At 44.0% G+C, this 19,340-nt stretch overlaps 1 protein-coding gene across 1 annotated transcript in view; it reads left to right on the forward strand.

Annotated features, from left to right (window-relative positions):
* The first annotated feature begins 13,529 nt into the window (after positions 1–13,529).
* The window catches only part of LOC136858089 (uncharacterized), a 152,023-nt gene continuing 146,212 nt past the window's right edge, over positions 13,530–19,340 (forward strand). The window contains exon 1 of the mRNA XM_067137361.2: positions 13,530–13,608. The gene's annotated coding sequence lies outside the window, so the exon portion shown is untranslated. The remainder of the gene's footprint in view (positions 13,609–19,340) is intronic.

Consider the following 19,340-nt stretch of genomic DNA (forward strand, 5'->3'; position numbering starts at 1 on the left):
CCAAAATCTCAGAAGAGCATATGGGAGAACAAGAGAAATCTACAACAAAAAAGTGTATGTCTCTCCTAAGATTAAACATTACAATACTCTAATCAAACCTAAGGCTTTATATGCAGGGGAAACTCTAACGCTTCATAAAAAAGGCGAGCTGTAAAATATCCTAAAAGAAGAGCGAAAAATCGCGAGGAAAATGTTAGGACCAAGACACACGAAAGAAAGGCACCGCCTCCAAACCCGGAAATCCACAGAAAAATCATCCAATATTGCGGCAGACTTCAGGAAAAGAAGGCTAAAATTTTATGGACATGTTGAGAGGCTTCTAGAAATCAGACTAACCCACAAAATTCTTGAAAGAGTTAATAAACTGAAGAATTTCCCTTGCACACAACAAACAAAAGTGGACATGAAGAACGCACAAATTCAACCTGAAGAAATTTTGAATCGAAATATGTATAGAAAGAAAATTGACAAGTGGGAAGTTACTCCAGAGAATGAAGTACCAGAAAGAACAGGTACCAAGTGGACGGAAGAAAGGAAGAGGATCGTTAGTGAACAAATGAAAGCATCCCGGATTCTCCGTAGACGAAATCATAAATAAAGCTTCGTGTGTTCCGAAAAGGACTATAATAATAATAATAATAATAATAATAATCATAATAATAATAATAATAATAATAATAATAATAATAATAATAATAATAATAATAATAATAATAATAATAATAATAATAATAGCCGGGCTGAGTGGCTCGGACTGTTGAGGCGCTGGCCTTCTGACCCCAACTTGGCAGGTTCGATCCTGGCTCAATTCGATAGTATTTGAAGGTGCTCAAATACGGCAGCCTCGTATCGGTACCAGTGCCGGATTAAGGTGTTTGGGAGCCCTGGGCTATTCAAAAATATAGGGCCCCTTCTTCGTAACATCACGTAGGACTACCATACTGAAGTCGTTATAGTACTACTTCCATTTAAATTGATGAATAGGGAAGTGTTGAAATAGACTACAAATTTTCTCTATTTTTCATGTTAATATTTCATAATGACAAAACATATTTTACATTTGCCTCATCATCACTATCAAATCGACATACAAAACAGAAACGTTTTTCGGCACCACTAGGATATTTTCTATCCATTTTACAAGAACATTACAGTTGTAACTTACGAATGGTTCAATAATCAGAGGTGACCTGCAAGTCCTCTTCCTGATGCAAAGATATAGTATAGCATGCGAGTAGTATAATGGGAGAGTTCGGGCGCCTCCTCCTCCTCCCGCCGCCTCCTCCGCCGCCGCCTCCGCCTCCGCCGCCCGCGGGAAATTTGAATTTTGGCGGGAAATTTGAATTTTGGCGGGAGATTTGAATTTGTAAACAAAGCCACGTGCTTTTTGACAGCTGTCATCGACAACAACGCAACGCTAACCTCACTGCTGCCATCTTGACGGGCCTAAACCTCACTAGTGCCAACTTAACCTCACTAGCGTGAGGTAAACAAAGCCACGTGTTTTTTGACAGCCACGTGCTTTTTGACAGACAACAACGCATCGCTAACCTCAGTACTGCCATCTTGACGGGTCTAACCTTAGTGGTACCAACTTAACCTAACTAGCATGAGGTAAACAAAGCCATGTGCTTTTTGACAGCCACGTGCTTTTTGACAGATTTGTAAACAAAGCCACGTGCTTTTTGACAGACAACAACACATCGCTAACCTCAGTACTGCCATCTTGACGGGCCTAAACCTTAGTGGTACCAACTTAACCTAACTAGCATGAGGTAAACAAAGCCACGTGCTTTTTGACAGCCACGTGTTTTTTGACAGCTACGTGCTTTTTTGACAGCTGTCATCCGCCATCTTTGAGCACGGTGCTGCCCTCTTTCGTCACCTATCATCGGCAGTGCTGCCATTTTGACGGGTCTAAACCTTAGTGCTACCAACTTAACCTCACTAGCGTGAGATAAACAAAGCTACGTGCAGCTGTCATCCGCCATCTTTGAGCATCGTGCTGCCCTCTTTAGCTACTTACCTTTGAAATGTGGTACGTTATCCGCCATCTTGCATCCGAAACCTCAGTGCTGCGCTCTATGTAGTGGTGGCAAATTCCATGTGCTCTTGTTTGGAAACAAAGCCACGTGCAGCTGTCATCCACCATCTTTAATCACCGTGCTGCCCTCTTTAGCTACTTACCTTTGACAGTTGTCATCCGCCATCTTGCATCGCCAACCTCAGTGCCGCACTCTATGTAGTGGCGGCAAATTCCACGTGCTCTTGTTTGGAAACAAATTCACGTGCTATTTTTCTGACAGCTGTCATCCGCCATCTTTGAGCACCGTGCTGCCCTCTTTAGCTACTTACCTTTGAAATGTGGTACGTCACAGCTGTCATCCGCCATCTTTAATCCAGAGAGAACAGTGCTGCAATCTATGTGGTGGCGGCAAATTCCACGTGCTTTACAAATCAACATGCTTTTTTGACAGCTGTCATCCGCCATCTTTAATCCAGAGAGAACAGTGCTGCCCTCTATGTGGTAGCGGCAAATTCCACGTGCTCTTGTTTGGAAACAAAGCCATGTGCAGCTGTCATCCGCCATCTTTGAGCACCGTGCTGCGAGCAATTTCGTCAGTTGTCATCCGCCATCTTTAATCTACAGAACACCGTGCTGCCCTCTTTATGGCTACTACCTTAAGCACGTAGTAGCGGGCAATTTGAAAAGTTCTGTTAGCTATCATCCGCCATCTTTAATCACCGTGCTGCCATCTTTAGCTAGATACCTTTGAAATGTGGCGGCGGATAATTTGAAAAATGCTTTTTGACAGCAGCTATCTTTGAGCACCGTGCTACCCTCTATGTGGTGGCGGCAAATTCTACATGCTTCACAAACCCACGCGCTTTTTTTTTTGACAGCCATCTTTAAGCAACAGCGTACAGTGCTGCCCTCTTTGTTGTGGCGGCAAATTCCACGTGCTCTTGTTTGGAAACAAAGCCACATGCTCTTTTGACAGCTGTCACCCGCCATCTTTAACCAACAGAGCACTATGCTGCGGACAATTTCGTTAGCTGTCATCCGACATCTTTAATCAACAGAGCACCGTGCTGCCCTCATGCGGGGTAATTTCGTTAGCTGCCATCCGCCATCTTTAAACACCGTGCTGCCCTCTTTATGACTACTACCTTAAGCACGTAGTAGCGGGCAATTTCGTTAGCTGTCATCCGCTATCTTTGAGCACCGTGCTGCTCTCTGTAGTAGCGGGTAATTTGAAAAGTTCTGTTAGCTGTCATCCGCCATCTTTGAGCACCGTGCTGCCATCTATGTGGTGGCGGCAAATTCCACATGCTTTACAAACTCACGCGCAGCTGTCATCCACCATCTTACATCGCAAACCTCAGTGCTACACTCTATGTGGTAGCGGATAATTTTAAAAAGAAAAATTCTACAGCAGCCATCTCTCGACGCTAATTGCACAAGATGGTAGCTATACATGACTCCTTAAAGGTGCTCATGCAAGATGATCGCTATACATAGACGCCCTTGGGATGCTTGCGCAAGATGGCGGTTATACAAGGCTCCTTATGAGGGATGCTTGCGCGAGATGGTGGTTGCTCTTATGAGGCGGCTCAAGGATCCATGGCTAGAGACGCCCTAAGGATGCTTGCGCAAGATGGCGGATGCAAGATGGCGGCTATACATAGCTCCTTATGAGACAGCCAGTACAACATGTGATCAGAACATTGATTGATGTGTTCAGAACACTGTACTCGATACAACATGTGATTAAAACATTGTGTGGTGTGTTCAGAACACTAATCGAACGCTGTATTAGGGGATACCTTTGTTTAGATTGAAACATAACAAGACTAGAATTGAACACTGCACATTGATTGATGTGTTCAGAACACAAAATAAGTAGAATCGAACACTGTACTCGATGTCGTTAACTTCAACATGTGATTAAAACATTGGCTGGTGTGTTCAGAACACTACATAAGTAGAATCGAACGCTGTATTAGGGGATACCTTTGTTTAGATTGAAACATAACAAGACTAGAATTGAACACTGCACATTGATTGATGTGTTCAGAACACAAAATAAGTAGAATCGAACACTGTACTCGATGTCGTTAACTTCAACATGTGATTAAAACATTGTCTGGTGTGTTCAGAACACTACATAAGTAGAATCGAACGCTGTATTAGGGGATACCTTTGTTCTAAGAAGATCAGATTGAAACATAACAAGACTAGAATTGAACACTGCACTCGATGTCGTTACATGTGATCAGAACAATGATTGATGTGTTCAGATCACTAAACAAGTAGAACCGAACACTGTACAACATGTTAGGGGGGGGGGGATACCTTTGTTTAGATTGAAACATAACAAGACTAGAATTGAACACTGCACTCGATGTCGTTACATGTGATCAGAACAATGATTGATGTGTTCAGATCACGAAACAAGTAGAACCGAACACTGTACAACATGTTAGGGGATACCTTTGTTTAGATTGAAACTAACAAGACTAGAATCGAACACTGCACTCGATGTCGTTACATGTGACCCGATACAACATGTTAGGGGATACCTTTATCCTAAGAACCGAACACTGTACAACATGTTAGGGGATACCTTTGTTTAGATTGAAACTAACAAGACTAGAATCGAACACTGCACTCGATGTCGTTACATGTGATCCGATACAACATGTTAGGGGATACCTTTGTTTAGATTGAAACATAGCAAGCCTAGAATCGAACATTGTTTGATGTGTTCAGTACAACTTCAATGATTAACATACACACTGTGCACATATCGCATAGCTAAAAACACACTGTGCACATATCGCATACCTAACACTTCAAATGATTTGCTTAGTACGAAAATAAAAATAAAAAATCTATACCGCGTAGCTAACTCGTTCATCACACTGCTAAGACGCTTAGTAATTGTGAATACACTCATACGAAAATCAAGAAAGCACACTGCGTAGCCAACTCGCTCGGCTCACTCGCTTAGTATTTGCAACACACACGGATAAGAATGTTCCGAGATACTTACATGTTTTTTAAGGGAGGGTGAAAGATCATAAATTATATGTACACACATGTTGTCTCCTCCAAGTTGTAAGATGAAATAGACGCAGTACTGCGAGTTTCCGCTCTAGCTGGCGAACGGAAGTAGCATGATATCTCAGCAAAAAATAAAAATACGCGTGAGCTTGCAAGTCAGACACAATGATGGATACCGCGATTCAAATCCTGGTAACTTATGCCGTCGGGAAGGGCATCCGGCTAGATCATGTAATGATGATCGCACAGGTCCCACGCCTAGCATTTACAGCTTCCAGTTCGAACCCGCTATCATCCGAAGTAGCGAGAATGATTGAAGAGTGTTTTAGTGTGATTCATTTGTTGGATGGAGGCATTAAGCTGCCTTCTTCGGTAGGAGTAGGCTATGTCGGGATATCGATTTAAAATCCTAGTCAGGAAGGGCAGCCGGTCGTAAAACTATGGTGTGAGGCGGGGTGTGCAAAAAAGCTAGCAGTAAGTAAGGGCTGTTGATGGGGACGTTAAACCTTGTGTAGACTCCTTCGAAAATTATTTTTTGAGTACAAGTGTGTTGATGCTGATTCATTTGTCGGATGGAGGCAATAAGCCTTGTGCAGGCTTCTTCAGTGGAGTAGGCTATGTATCGGTACCGGGATATCTAGTTATAAAACCCACTACAACAAATTTATCGCGTATACTGCGATTTAAAATCCTAGTCAGGAAGGGCAGCCGGTCGTATAAAACTATGGTGTGAGGCGGGGTGTGCAAAAAAGCCAGCATTAAGTAAGGGCTGTTGATAGGAGGCGTTAAACCATGTGCAAGCTCCTTCACCAGGAGAAGCCTACATGCCGGTACCGTGCAGGTTCTTTCGATAGGAGTAGGCACTGTGTGTGTTTTAACCTCTCCGTACAATCATGATAGTTTACGTTAGGAACTTACATAGGCTAAATGCTACACATTCCGTGTAAGAGGTTAGATACTGCCAGTTTTGCGTCAGGAAGGGCAACTCAACAAATTCTTGCGATTTAAAATCCTAGTCAGGAAGGGCAGCCGGTCGTATAAAACTATGGTGTGAGGCGGGGTGTGCAAAAAAGCCAGCATTAAGTAAGGGCTGTTGATAGGAGGCGTTAAACCATGTGCAAGCTCCTTCACCAGGAGAAGCCTACATGCCGGTACCGTGCAGGTTCTTTCGATAGGAGTAGGCACTGTGTGTGTTTTAACCTCTCCGTACAATCATGATAGTTTACGTTAGGAACTTACATAGGCTAAATGCTACACATTCCGTAGCAGAGCCGGGAATCGAACTCGGACCTCCGAGGGTAGCAGCTAACTACTACACTACAGAGGAGGACTATTTCAGAATATTTTACAACCTTAATTAGTACTGTGTTTTAAGAGCTTGAATGGTACTCAGCTAAGAAGACGTTCGCGAGTTACAAGCCGCTTATCAGTGTCCTCGTTCAAGGCCGAGCCGGAAGATACGTGTACAATTTCAGCTAACACACGCATTCCGCTGCTCGCTCTGCGCTGATACGACTTCATGGACAGTAGAACAAACCTATAGCCTACAGTATGCATGCCTCTCACCCGGTAGTCTCGGGTTCGATTCTCTTGGGAATAAAAATGTGTTTAAATCGCAAGAATTTGTTGAGTTGTCCTTTGCACACTCTTGCCTTCGCGATGCGTGTTCGATAATTGTTTTCAACCGGTTGCCCTTCCTGACGTCAAAGAACTCGGATTAAGAATCTGTCGAGAATCGGGGGTTTTACAGCTAGATGCACTTCTTAGATTTTAAATCACGAACTATTGTTTTACTGCTGGATGCCCTTCCTGACTAAGATTTTAAATCGCAAGAATTTGTTTTAAGACTCAAGTCTTGTTATGTTTCTTTTCGTAATCTGCAAGTCTAAACAAGCATATCGCTGCACACTCTTGCCTTCGCGATGCGTGTTCGATAATTGTTTTCAACTAGTTGCCCTTCCTGACGTCAAAGAACTCGGATTAAGAATCTGTCGAGAATTGGGGGATATACAGCTAGATTTTAAATCGCAGTATCACGAACTATTGTTTGACTGCTGGATGCCCTTCCTGACTAAGATTTTAAATCGCAAGAATTTGTTTTAAGACTCAAGTCTTGTTATGTTTCTTTTCGTAATCTGCAAGTCTAAACAAGCATATCGCTGCACACTCTTGCCTTCGCGATGCGTGTTCGATAATTGTTTTCAACCGGTTGCCCTTCCTGACGTCAAAGAACTCGGATTAAGAATCTGTCGAGAATCGGGGGTTTTACTGCTAGATTTTAAATCACGAACTATTGTTTTACTGCTGGATGCCCTTCCTGACTAAGATTTTAAATCGCAAGAATTTGTTTTAAGACTCAAGTCTTGTTATGTTTCTTTTCGTAATCTGCAAGTCTAAACAAGCATATCGCTGCACACTCTTGCCTTCGCGATGCGTGTTCGATAATTGTTTTCAACTAGTTGCCCTTCCTGACGTCAAAGAACTCGGATTAAGAATCTGTCGAGAATCGGGGGTTTTACTGCTAGATTTTAAATCACGAACTATTGTTTTACTGCTGGATGCCCTTCCTGACTAAGATTTTAAATCGCAAGAATTTGTTTTAAGACTCAAGTCTTGTTATGTTTCTTTTCGTAATCTGCAAGTCTAAACAAGCATATCGCTGCACACTCTTGCCTTCGCGATGCGTGTTCGATAATTGTTTTCAACTAGTTGCCCTTCCTGACGTCAAAGAACTCGGATTAAGAATCTGTCGAGAATCGGGGGTTTTACTGCTAGATTTTAAATCGTAGTATCACGAACTATTGTTTTACTGCTGGATGCCCTTCCTGACTAAGATTTTAAATCGCAAGAATTTGTTTTAAGACTCAAGTCTTGTTATGTTTCTTTTCGTAATCTGCAAGTCTAAACAAGCATATCGCTGCACACTCTTGCCTTCGCGATGCGAGTTCGATAAATTGTTTTCAACTAGTTGCCCTTCCTGACGTCAAAGAACTCGGATTAAGAATCTGTCGAGAATCGGGGATTTACAGCTAGATGCTCACCGGATACCCTTCCCGACGGCATAAATTACCAGGATTTGAATCGCGGTATCCATCATTGTGTCTGACTTGCAAGCTCACGCGTATTTTTATTTTTTGCTGAGATATCATGCTACTTCCGTTCGCCAGCTAGAGCGGAAACTCGCAGTACTGCGTCTATTTCATTTTACAACTTGGAGGAGACAACATGTGTGTACATATAATTTATGATCTTTCACCCTCCCTTAAAAAATATGTAAGTATCTCGGAACATTCTTATCCGTGTGTGTTGCAAATACTAAGCGAGTGAGCCGAGTGAGTTGGCTACGCAGTGTGCTTTCTTGATTTTCGTATGAGTGTATTCACAATTACTAAGCGTCTTAGCAGTGTGATGAACGAGTTAGCTACGCGGTATAGATTTTTTCGTGCCGAGCGAGTTGGCTACGCAGTGTGCTTTCTTGATTTTCGTATGAGTGTATTCACAATTACTAAGCGTCTTAGCAGTGTGATGAACGAGTTAGCTACGCGGTATAGATTTTTTATTTTTATTTTCGTACTAAGCAAATCATTTGAAGTGTTAGGTATGCGATATGTGCACAGTGTGTTTTTAGCTATGCGATATGTGCACAGTGTGTATGTTAATCATTGAAGTTGTACTGAACACATCAAACAATGTTCGATTCTAGGCTTGCTATGTTTCAATCTAAACAAAGGTATCCCCTAACATGTTGTATCGGATCACATGTAACGACATCGAGTGCAGTGTTCGATTCTAGTCTTGTTAGTTTCAATCTAAACAAAGGTATCCCCTAACATGTTGTACAGTGTTCGGTTCTTAGGATAAAGGTATCCCCTAACATGTTGTATCGGGTCACATGTAACGACATCGAGTGCAGTGTTCGATTCTAGTCTTGTTAGTTTCAATCTAAACAAAGGTATCCCCTAACATGTTGTACAGTGTTCGGTTCTACTTGTTTCGTGATCTGAACACATCAATCATTGTTCTGATCACATGTAACGACATCGAGTGCAGTGTTCAATTCTAGTCTTGTTATGTTTCAATCTAAACAAAGGTATCCCCCCCCCCCTAACATGTTGTACAGTGTTCGGTTCTACTTGTTTAGTGATCTGAACACATCAATCATTGTTCTGATCACATGTAACGACATCGAGTGCAGTGTTCAATTCTAGTCTTGTTATGTTTCAATCTGATCTTCTTAGAACAAAGGTATCCCCTAATACAGCGTTCGATTCTACTTATGTAGTGTTCTGAACACACCAGACAATGTTTTAATCACATGTTGAAGTTAACGACATCGAGTACAGTGTTCGATTCTACTTATTTTGTGTTCTGAACACATCAATCAATGTGCAGTGTTCAATTCTAGTCTTGTTATGTTTCAATCTAAACAAAGGTATCCCCTAATACAGCGTTCGATTCTACTTATGTAGTGTTCTGAACACACCAGCCAATGTTTTAATCACATGTTGAAGTTAACGACATCGAGTACAGTGTTCGATTCTACTTATTTTGTGTTCTGAACACATCAATCAATGTGCAGTGTTCAATTCTAGTCTTGTTATGTTTCAATCTAAACAAAGGTATCCCCTAATACAGCGTTCGATTAGTGTTCTGAACACACCACACAACGTTTTAATCACATGTTGTATCGAGTACAGTGTTCTGAACACATCAATCAATGTTCTGATCACATGTTGTACTGGCTGTCTCATAAGGAGCTATGTATAGCCGCCATCTTGCATCCGCCATCTTGCGCAAGCATCCTTAGGGCGTCTCTAGCCATGGATCCTTGAGCCGCCTCATAAGAGCAACCACCATCTCGCGCAAGCATCCCTCATAAGGAGCCTTGTATAACCGCCATCTTGCGCAAGCATCCCAAGGGCGTCTATGTATAGCGATCATCTTGCATGAGCACCTTTAAGGAGTCATGTATAGCTACCATCTTGTGCAATTAGCGTCGAGAGATGGCTGCTGTAGAATTTTTCTTTTTAAAATTATCCGCTACCACATAGAGTGTAGCACTGAGGTTTGCGATGTAAGATGGTGGATGACAGCTGCGCGTGAGTTTGTAAAGCATGTGGAATTTGCCGCCACCACATAGATGGCAGCACGGTGCTCAAAGATGGCGGATGACAGCTAACAGAACTTTTCAAATTACCCGCTACTACAGAGAGCAGCACGGTGCTCAAAGATAGCGGATGACAGCTAACGAAATTGCCCGCTACTACGTGCTTAAGGTAGTAGTCATAAAGAGGGCAGCACGGTGTTTAAAGATGGCGGATGGCAGCTAACGAAATTACCCCGCATGAGGGCAGCACGGTGCTCTGTTGATTAAAGATGTCGGATGACAGCTAACGAAATTGTCCGCAGCATAGTGCTCTGTTGGTTAAAGATGGCGGGTGACAGCTGTCAAAAGAGCATGTGGCTTTGTTTCCAAACAAGAGCACGTGGAATTTGCCGCCACAACAAAGAGGGCAGCACTGTACTCTGTTGCTTAAAGATGGCTGTCAAAAAAAAAAAGCGCGTGGGTTTGTAAAGCATGTAGAATTTGCCGCCACCACATAGAGGGTAGCACGGTGCTCAAAGATAGCTGCTGTCAAAAAGCATTTTTCAAATTATCCGCCGCCACATTTCAAAGGTATCTAGCTAAAGATGGCAGCACGGTGATTAAAGATGGCGGATGATAGCTAACAGAACTTTTCAAATTGCCCGCTACTACGTGCTTAAGGTAGTAGCCATAAAGAGGGCAGCACGGTGTTCTGTAGATTAAAGATGGCGGATGACAACTGACGAAATTGCTCGCACACGGTGCTCAAAGATGGCGGATGACAGCTGCACATGGCTTTGTTTCCAAACAAGAGCACGTGGAATTTGCCGCTACCACATAGAGGGCAGCACTGTTCTCTCTGGATTAAAGATGGCGGATGACAGCTGTCAAAAAAGCATGTTGATTTGTAAAGCACGTGGAATTTGCCGCCACCACATAGATTGCAGCACTGTTCTCTCTGGATTAAAGATGGCGGATGACAGCTGTGACGTACCACATTTCAAAGGTAAGTAGCTAAAGAGGGCAGCACGGTGCTCAAAGATGGCGGATGACAGCTGTCAGAAAAATAGCACGTGAATTTGTTTCCAAACAAGAGCACGTGGAATTTGCCGCCACTACATAGAGTGCGGCACTGAGGTTGGCGATGCAAGATGGCGGATGACAACTGTCAAAGGTAAGTAGCTAAAGAGGGCAGCACGGTGATTAAAGATGGTGGATGACAGCTGCACGTGGCTTTGTTTCCAAACAAGAGCACATGGAATTTGCCACCACTACATAGAGCGCAGCACTGAGGTTTCGGATGCAAGATGGCGGATAACGTACCACATTTCAAAGGTAAGTAGCTAAAGAGGGCAGCACGATGCTCAAAGATGGCGGATGACAGCTGCACGTAGCTTTGTTTATCTCACGCTAGTGAGGTTAAGTTGGTAGCACTAAGGTTTAGACCCGTCAAGATGGCAGCACTGCCGATGATAGGTGACGAAAGAGGGCAGCACCGTGCTCAAAGATGGCGGATGACAGCTGTCAAAAAAGCACGTAGCTGTCAAAAAACACGTGGCTGTCAAAAAGCACGTGGCTTTGTTTACCTCATGCTAGTTAGGTTAAGTTGGTACCACTAAGGTTTAGGCCCGTCAAGATGGCAGTACTGAGGTTAGCGATGTGTTGTTGTCTGTCAAAAAGCACGTGGCTTTGTTTACAAATCTGTCAAAAAGCACGTGGCTGTCAAAAAGCACATGGCTTTGTTTACCTCATGCTAGTTAGGTTAAGTTGGTACCACTAAGGTTAGACCCGTCAAGATGGCAGTACTGAGGTTAGCGATGCGTTGTTGTCTGTCAAAAAGCACGTGGCTGTCAAAAAACACGTGGCTTTGTTTACCTCACGCTAGTGAGGTTAAGTTGGCACTAGTGAGGTTTAGGCCCGTCAAGATGGCAGCAGTGAGGTTAGCGTTGCGTTGTTGTCGATGACAGCTGTCAAAAAGCACGTGGCTTTGTTTACAAATTCAAATCTCCCGCCAAAATTCAAATTTCCCGCCAAAATTCAAATTTCCCGCGGGCGGCGGAGGCGGAGGCGGCGGCGGAGGAGGCGGCGGGAGGAGGAGGAGGCGCCCGAACTCTCCCATTATACTACTCATGCGCATTCCACCGTGCTTCCCCTGTTCCCTCCCACTCACTTCCTAGACCTCTTCTCCCCTTTCCGCTCTGCCCGTACTCGCAAGCTGCCAGATTTAAATGTTCGTCAACAATAACCTTTACAATAATTACAGTGCGTAAGTAGCGAGGATTCGTGTCTTCAAACGGTAATTGATTCTAGCAGTGATGAAATACTAACGCGGACAGCTGATAAGAAGGAAGGAAGAGTGCGTGTTCGATATTTTGCTAGCGTAAATATTCTTATACATGCACGGTGGTGGAGCAGCAGGCCTTTTTATACAATTTTAGGTTCGGCCAAGGGCCGGGGCCCCTTGGCACGTGGGGCCCGGGGCTGCAGCCCCTTTAGCCACCCCCCCACCCACCACTTAATCCGGTCCTGGTCGGTACACTTTTACTGGCATGTAAAAGAACTCCTGCGGGACTAAATTCCGGAACGTCGGCATCTCCGAAAACCGTTACAAATGTAGTTAATTGGATGTAAAGCAAATAACATAACAATGATAAAAATAATATCTAAACACGAGCGTTTATACTGTGCGTGATCGATACTCCCCTTTTTTTTAGTATCCCTCCACTTCTGAGACTAATCGTACTAATATAATACCAAGCGTGTTGGCCGAGCGGTTAGGGGCGCGCAGGTATGAGCTAGCATTCGGGAGATAGTGGGTTCGAATCCCTACTTTTTGCTAGCGGCTTTACGTCGCACCGACACAGATAGGTCTTATGGCGACGATGGGATAGGAAAGGCCTAGGAGTTGAAAGGAAGCGGCCGTGGCCTTAATTAAGGTACAGCCCCAGCATTTGCCTGGTGTGAAAATGGGAAACCACGGAAAACCATCTTCAGGGCTGCCGATAGTGGGATTCGAACCTACTATCTCCCGGATGCAAGCTCACAGCCGCGCGCCTCTACGCGCACGGCCAACTCGCCCGGTGAATCCCTACTTAAGGCCACGGCTGCTTCCTTCTCACTCCTAGCTCTTTTCTATTCCATTGTTGCCAAAAGACTTATCTGTGTCAGTGCGACGTAAAGCCAATTGTATAATAATAATATAATAAGAATGTAATGCCTGACTGTTGAAACAAGGAGCGCGATGGAGAAAAATGAAAAGGAAAAAGAAAAAAAATGTAAATCATTTTGCTCTCCTGGAACTGTGGGCGGTAGCGGAAAGGCTGGTCACTGTTGCGTTGGACACGGTAATCCCAGCAGGAAGAGTGTCGTGGAGTGCGGGGAGTGGAGGTAACGGCAGTGGAGTCAAGTCCCATTACTGGCAGTGGCTGGCGGGCCGAGATCGCAACAACACACTGTGAGTACTTGCTCTCTTAACATTTTAACACATCTTTTACATTTGTATGTCCTTAAAATGTTCATTTAAGACATATATAAAATGTTGAATGTAGATTTTTCTATTTGTAGAAAGAAAGGTTCCACTTAATATTAGTAAATTATGCCGTTTGTCGTGATAGTAAAGGTTGATCTGAAGGGGAAAAACGAGATAATCGCCGGGATGAGTAGCTCACGTGGATACGTGGTAGAGCGGTGTATATCTGAGCTCAAGTTGGCGGGTTCGATACCAGCTCAGTCCGATGATAATTAAAGGCACTCAAATACGCCAGCCTCGTGTTGGTGGATTTAATGACATGTAAAATAATTCTTGTCGGACACAATCTGGCACATCAGTGTCTCTGAAAATCGTAAAAGTATTTGGTAGGACTCCTAAAAACCAACATTATTATTATTATTATTATTATTATTATTATTATTATTATTATTATTATTATTATTATTATGTCCGGGCATGGCTAAGTGGTTAGCGTGCTGTTCTTTGGTCACAGGGGTCTCGGGTTCTATTCCCCGCAGGGTCGGGAATTTTAACCATAATTGGCTAATTCCCCTGGCACGGGGACTGGGTTATGTGCCGTTTTCATCATAATTTCATCCTCATCATGATGCGCAGGTCACCTACGGGAATCAAATCAAAATCAAAAGACCTGCACCAGGCCTCTCCAGAGGTCACACGGCATTTCATTTATTATTATTATTATTATTATTATTATTATTATTATTATTATTATTATTGCGAGGAGATAATCCCCCTCTTCAATTTAAACATGGGAGAAAAAAGGTAGATAAATATATCGGTAAAAGAAAATGAAAGGCCATGATGAACAACTCCCTATACCTCGAAAGATCTAATGCCATCGGAGTCGAAAGAGAACAAGAATAAGAATGTTTTTGGTTTTATGTTCCCCTAATTAGTTTGGCGATTTTTTGGACACTCGGAGTTGCTGGAATTTTGTCCCGCAGAGTTCTTCTACGGGCCAGTCAATTCATCGACACAAGGCTGGCGTATTTCAGCAACTTCGAATACCACTGGACTGAACCAGAATTGAATCCGCTACAACTTGGGGCCACACGGCATGTTTGTTTTTACTTCCACAACCGATTATCCGCAATTTATTAATTCCATTAAACTCTTTTCACTACTCACTTCATTTCCTGGGCAATAGCCGGCATTTATATATTTATCTCTGGCGAACATCTGTAATTCACTCATTCCGACGTCATGGCCAGTGGCGGCTCGTGAAAAAATCGTCCTACGTGCTACAAAAAACAAGCTAAATACGCTGTTTTAAATCTGCATATTGCCATGATGAACAACGCATACTTCAAACTTGGCAATAATAATAATAATAATAATAATAATAATAATAATAATAATAATAATAATAATAATACAATTTTTCTCACAATTTATAACTCAGAACAAACAAAAACAACATTAATTTGGAAGCAGATGAATTCTTCGACAACTGTCTACGAGATAAATAATTCATTCGAGAAATATTGTTTTTACTAACCTAATGGCGCAACTTACATCAGTGCAAATAGAATCGTGGGAATATAGATCCCCACTAAGAACACTAATTTAATTTCACTTTATATACACTGCAGTGGATAAATAATTTGATAAATCTTCGTATAAACTTTAGCACTAACACAATGACAGAAAAAAACACGCACCAGTAATATAACTGGAGATTAAAAACCGCACAAAGCAACTGAAAGAGCTGCCAACTGATTCATTGAGACCTCCCCTATTACCAGAGTAAATGTCCGGCTCCATGGCTAAATGGTTAGCGCGCTGGCCTTTGGTCACAGGGATCCCGGGTTCGATTACCGGCAGGGTCTGGAATTTTAACCATCATTGGGTGTATGCGTTGTCTTCATCATCATTTCATCCTCATCACGACTCACAGGTCGCCTACGGGCGTCAAATCAAAAGACCTGCATCTGGCGAGTCGAACATGTCCTCGGATACTTCCGGCACTAAAAGCCATACGCTATTTCATTTCAACAGAGTAAATTACATTGTAATGCGGGATAACATTTAGGGTCAGTCAAAGATTCTTTGGCTCACCTACGAATTCCTTATTTTTGACACAAAAGGAAGATGGATATTTTAATGAGCATGTGTGAGATAGATTGCCTCCACTTACGCTTTACTTTCGAGCCCAGACGATGCTACTCTCTAGTGGCAGATTCGCTTACCACGTTCAACATAAGCACGGCCGACTGGATCCCTCGCTGCGCTCCGGGTAGCAGGAGACATCGAGTACTTCTACCCCCTTGCGGGAGAGGAAGTAACTATAGACGGGATCAGTGAAAGTTGATCCCGGTTTATGGTATACTCCGCCGCCTAGGGGGAGTGTTGCAAGCTTGGCTGCGCCTGCGTATTGCTTCCTTCAGGCTACAGGTAAGGGCTCACTTCACATGAGCACGAGCCTTGTTCCCCGGGAGAACGGCGCTAGGTGTTCGACAGATCTCGTCCTGATTTGCACAAAACACAAATTCATGTCGTACTCAAAACAACGAAAAGGCATCAGGATAATTGTACTGTACATAAATAATATTCCTTACAGTTCCAAGCTACGTGCTGGAGCCCGGTAGCACGTACTGACCGGCCGCCACTGGTCATGGCTACATATCACTTGACATTGCTTTGCCTTAACTGGGTCTCAGTATCTACTCTGACACACCCCGGTTCGAACACGGATTGCATTACTGAACCATTCAACCCCTTGTCATTAACGAAGACCCTCATTATACGTTATTATACAAAGAAGTAGGATTGTAGTTGCCCATCTCCAACAGTAAAAATCTTAAACACTGCAGAAAATACACATGCATGCCCTGAAGGTAAAAGGATGCCTTCTATTCTCCAAACCCCCGGTTCGATCTTTAACGTGAGTGCTATAGTCCTTGACACAATATGACTGTGTAACTAGGCACAAGTAAACTGCTCTGTGCGACAAAAAAAAAAAAAAAAAAAATCCGGTGATCTCCCATAAAACAGTCCTTATTCAACTTAATATCCCCATAAGGCTAACAATAAAGAAAGAAAATCATACTCTCTAAACATGCATTTCCGGTCCCATTCCGGGTAATAAAGGAAATAGACTTCGCCGTGATTCGGTGTGAATACTTCATATATATTTACTAATCTCTTTAAATACACTGACTGACAGAGCAAATGCAACACCAAGAAGGAGTGGTCAGAACTTTATGCCAATTGCAGGGTAGACTGACGTCACTGAGGTATGCTCATGATGTGAAATGCGCCGCTGTGCTGCGCACGTAGCGAACGATAAATGGGACACGGCGTTGGCGAATGGCCCACTTCGTACCGTGATTTCTCAGCCGACAGTCATTGTAGAACGTGTTGTCGTGTGCCACAGGACACGTGTATAGCTAAGAATGCCAGGCCGCCGTCAACGGAGGCATTTCCAGCAGACAGACGACTTTACGAGGGGTATGGTGATCGGGCTGAGAAGGGCAGGTTGGTCGCTTCGTCAAATCGCAGCCGATACCCATAGGGATGTGTCCACGGTGCAGCGCCTGTGGCGAAGATGGTTGGGGCAGGGACATGTGGCACGTGCGAGGGGCCCAGGCGCAGCCCGAGTGACGTCAGCACGCGAGGATCGGCGCATCCGCCGCCAAGCGGTGGCAGCCCCGCACGCCACGTCAACCGCCATTCTTCAGCATGTGCAAGACACCCTGGCTGTTCCAATATCGACCAGAACAATTTCCCGTCGATTGGTTGAAGGAGGCCTGCACTCCCGGCGTCCGCTCAGAAGACTACCATTGACTCCACAGCATAGACGTGCACGCCTGGCATGGTGCCGGGCTAGAGCGACTTGGATGAGGGAATGGCGGAACGTCGTGTTCTCCGATGAGTCACGCTTCTGTTCTGTCAGTGATAGTCACCGCAGACGAGTGTGGCGTCGGCGTGGAGAAAGGTCAAATCCGGCAGTAACTGTGGAGCGCCCTGCCGCTAGACAACGCGGCATCATGGTTTGGGGCGCTATTGCGTATGATTCCACGTCACCTCTAGTGCGTATTCAAGGCACGTTAAATGTCCACCGCTACGTGCAGCATGTGCTGCGGCCGGTGGCACTCCCGTACCTTCAGGGGCTGCCCAATGCTCTGTTTCAGCAGGATAATGCCCGCCCACACACTGCTCGCATCTCCCAACAGGCTCTACGAGGTGTACAGATGCTTCCGTGGCCAGCGTACTCTCCGGATCTCTCACCAATCGAGCATGTGTTGGATCTCATTGGACGCCGTTTGCAAAATCTGCCCCAGCCTCATACGGACGACCAACTGTGGCAAATGGTTGACAGAGAATGGAGAACCATCCCTCAGGACACCATCCGCACTCTTATTGACTCTGTACCTCGACGTGTTTCTGCGTGCATCGCCGCTCGCGGTGGTCCTACATCCTACTGAGTCGATGCCGTGCGCATTGTGTAACCTGCATATCGGTTTGAAATAAACATCGATTATTCGTCCGTGCCGTCTCTGTTTTTTCCCCAACTTTCATCCCTTTCGAACCACTCCTTCTTGGTGTTGCATTTGCTCTGTCAGTCAGTGTATTAGTTGATTAAATCTGTTTCCTTGTCATGACGTGTCAGCCCTTTTACAGGCTGTTCTTAAAGAGTTGGTGACGACGGTTGGGGCTTCCATCCTGGCGATGAAAATCATTCTCGTGTGGTCGTCGATCCGGAACGTTGATCCGTCTGCCACTACAATACAAAGAATCGTACAGGGTCTTTATTTATGCTTGGCAAGGACTGTCTCGCTTGACCTTGGCCGCCGATGACAGGCCGCTACCGGCCGCTGGCGGGTGCGGTTTCCGGCACTTCCTTGCAGTTGCTGAGAGCTGAGCTCTGGGATAGTAGGGTGTTCCAAGAAGCTACTGCGTACTGTATGTCGTATTGTATAGTATTTTATTGTGATTGTGTATAGTGCTGTAATGTATGTGAAATATTCGTTACGTGAACATGTATATCTGCACAACACTTTAAGTGCAGAAAATCGTGCGCTAGGACAAGACAAAAGTTTCGAGCGAAATTTCCAGGGAGACCCATTCCTGTCAATCGGATAATAAAACAACTGGCCAAGAGATTCAAACGTACAGGTTCAGTAAACAATAAAAATAGATGTAAAGGTCGTTATCTCCTTACTGAAGCGTGTTTGGTACGAGGATCATAAGTAAAACTCTGTGGCCCCCTCGTAGCCCAGATTTAACGGCATGTGATTTTTATTTGTGGGGAATGTTAAAAAATGTAGTTTATGGGAACAACCCTCACACACTAAACTTAAAGACAATATAAGAGCTGCAATTGCATCCATCAGTGCTGAAGAACTTGGTAGAGTAACCGAAAACTTCATTAGGAGATGCCCTTTTTTGTTTGGCAGCGCATGGGGAACACCTTCAGCATAAACTGTAAAAATGGTGAGTAAAATGCATGATAAATGCATGATAAAGCATGATAATGATTTTGAGCATAAACTGTAAACATGGTGAGTAAAATGCATGATAATGATTTTGAGCACCATATTCTGCCGTACATACGCACATACTGGCATGATAAAGCATGATAATGATTTTGAGCATAAACTGTAAACATGGTGAGTAAAATGCATGATAATGATTTTGAGCACCATATTCTGCCGTACATACGCACGCGCGGT

The sequence above is a fragment of the Anabrus simplex genome, chromosome 1, assembly GCF_040414725.1.
Source record: "Anabrus simplex isolate iqAnaSimp1 chromosome 1, ASM4041472v1, whole genome shotgun sequence".
NCBI lineage: Eukaryota > Metazoa > Arthropoda > Insecta > Orthoptera > Tettigoniidae > Anabrus > Anabrus simplex.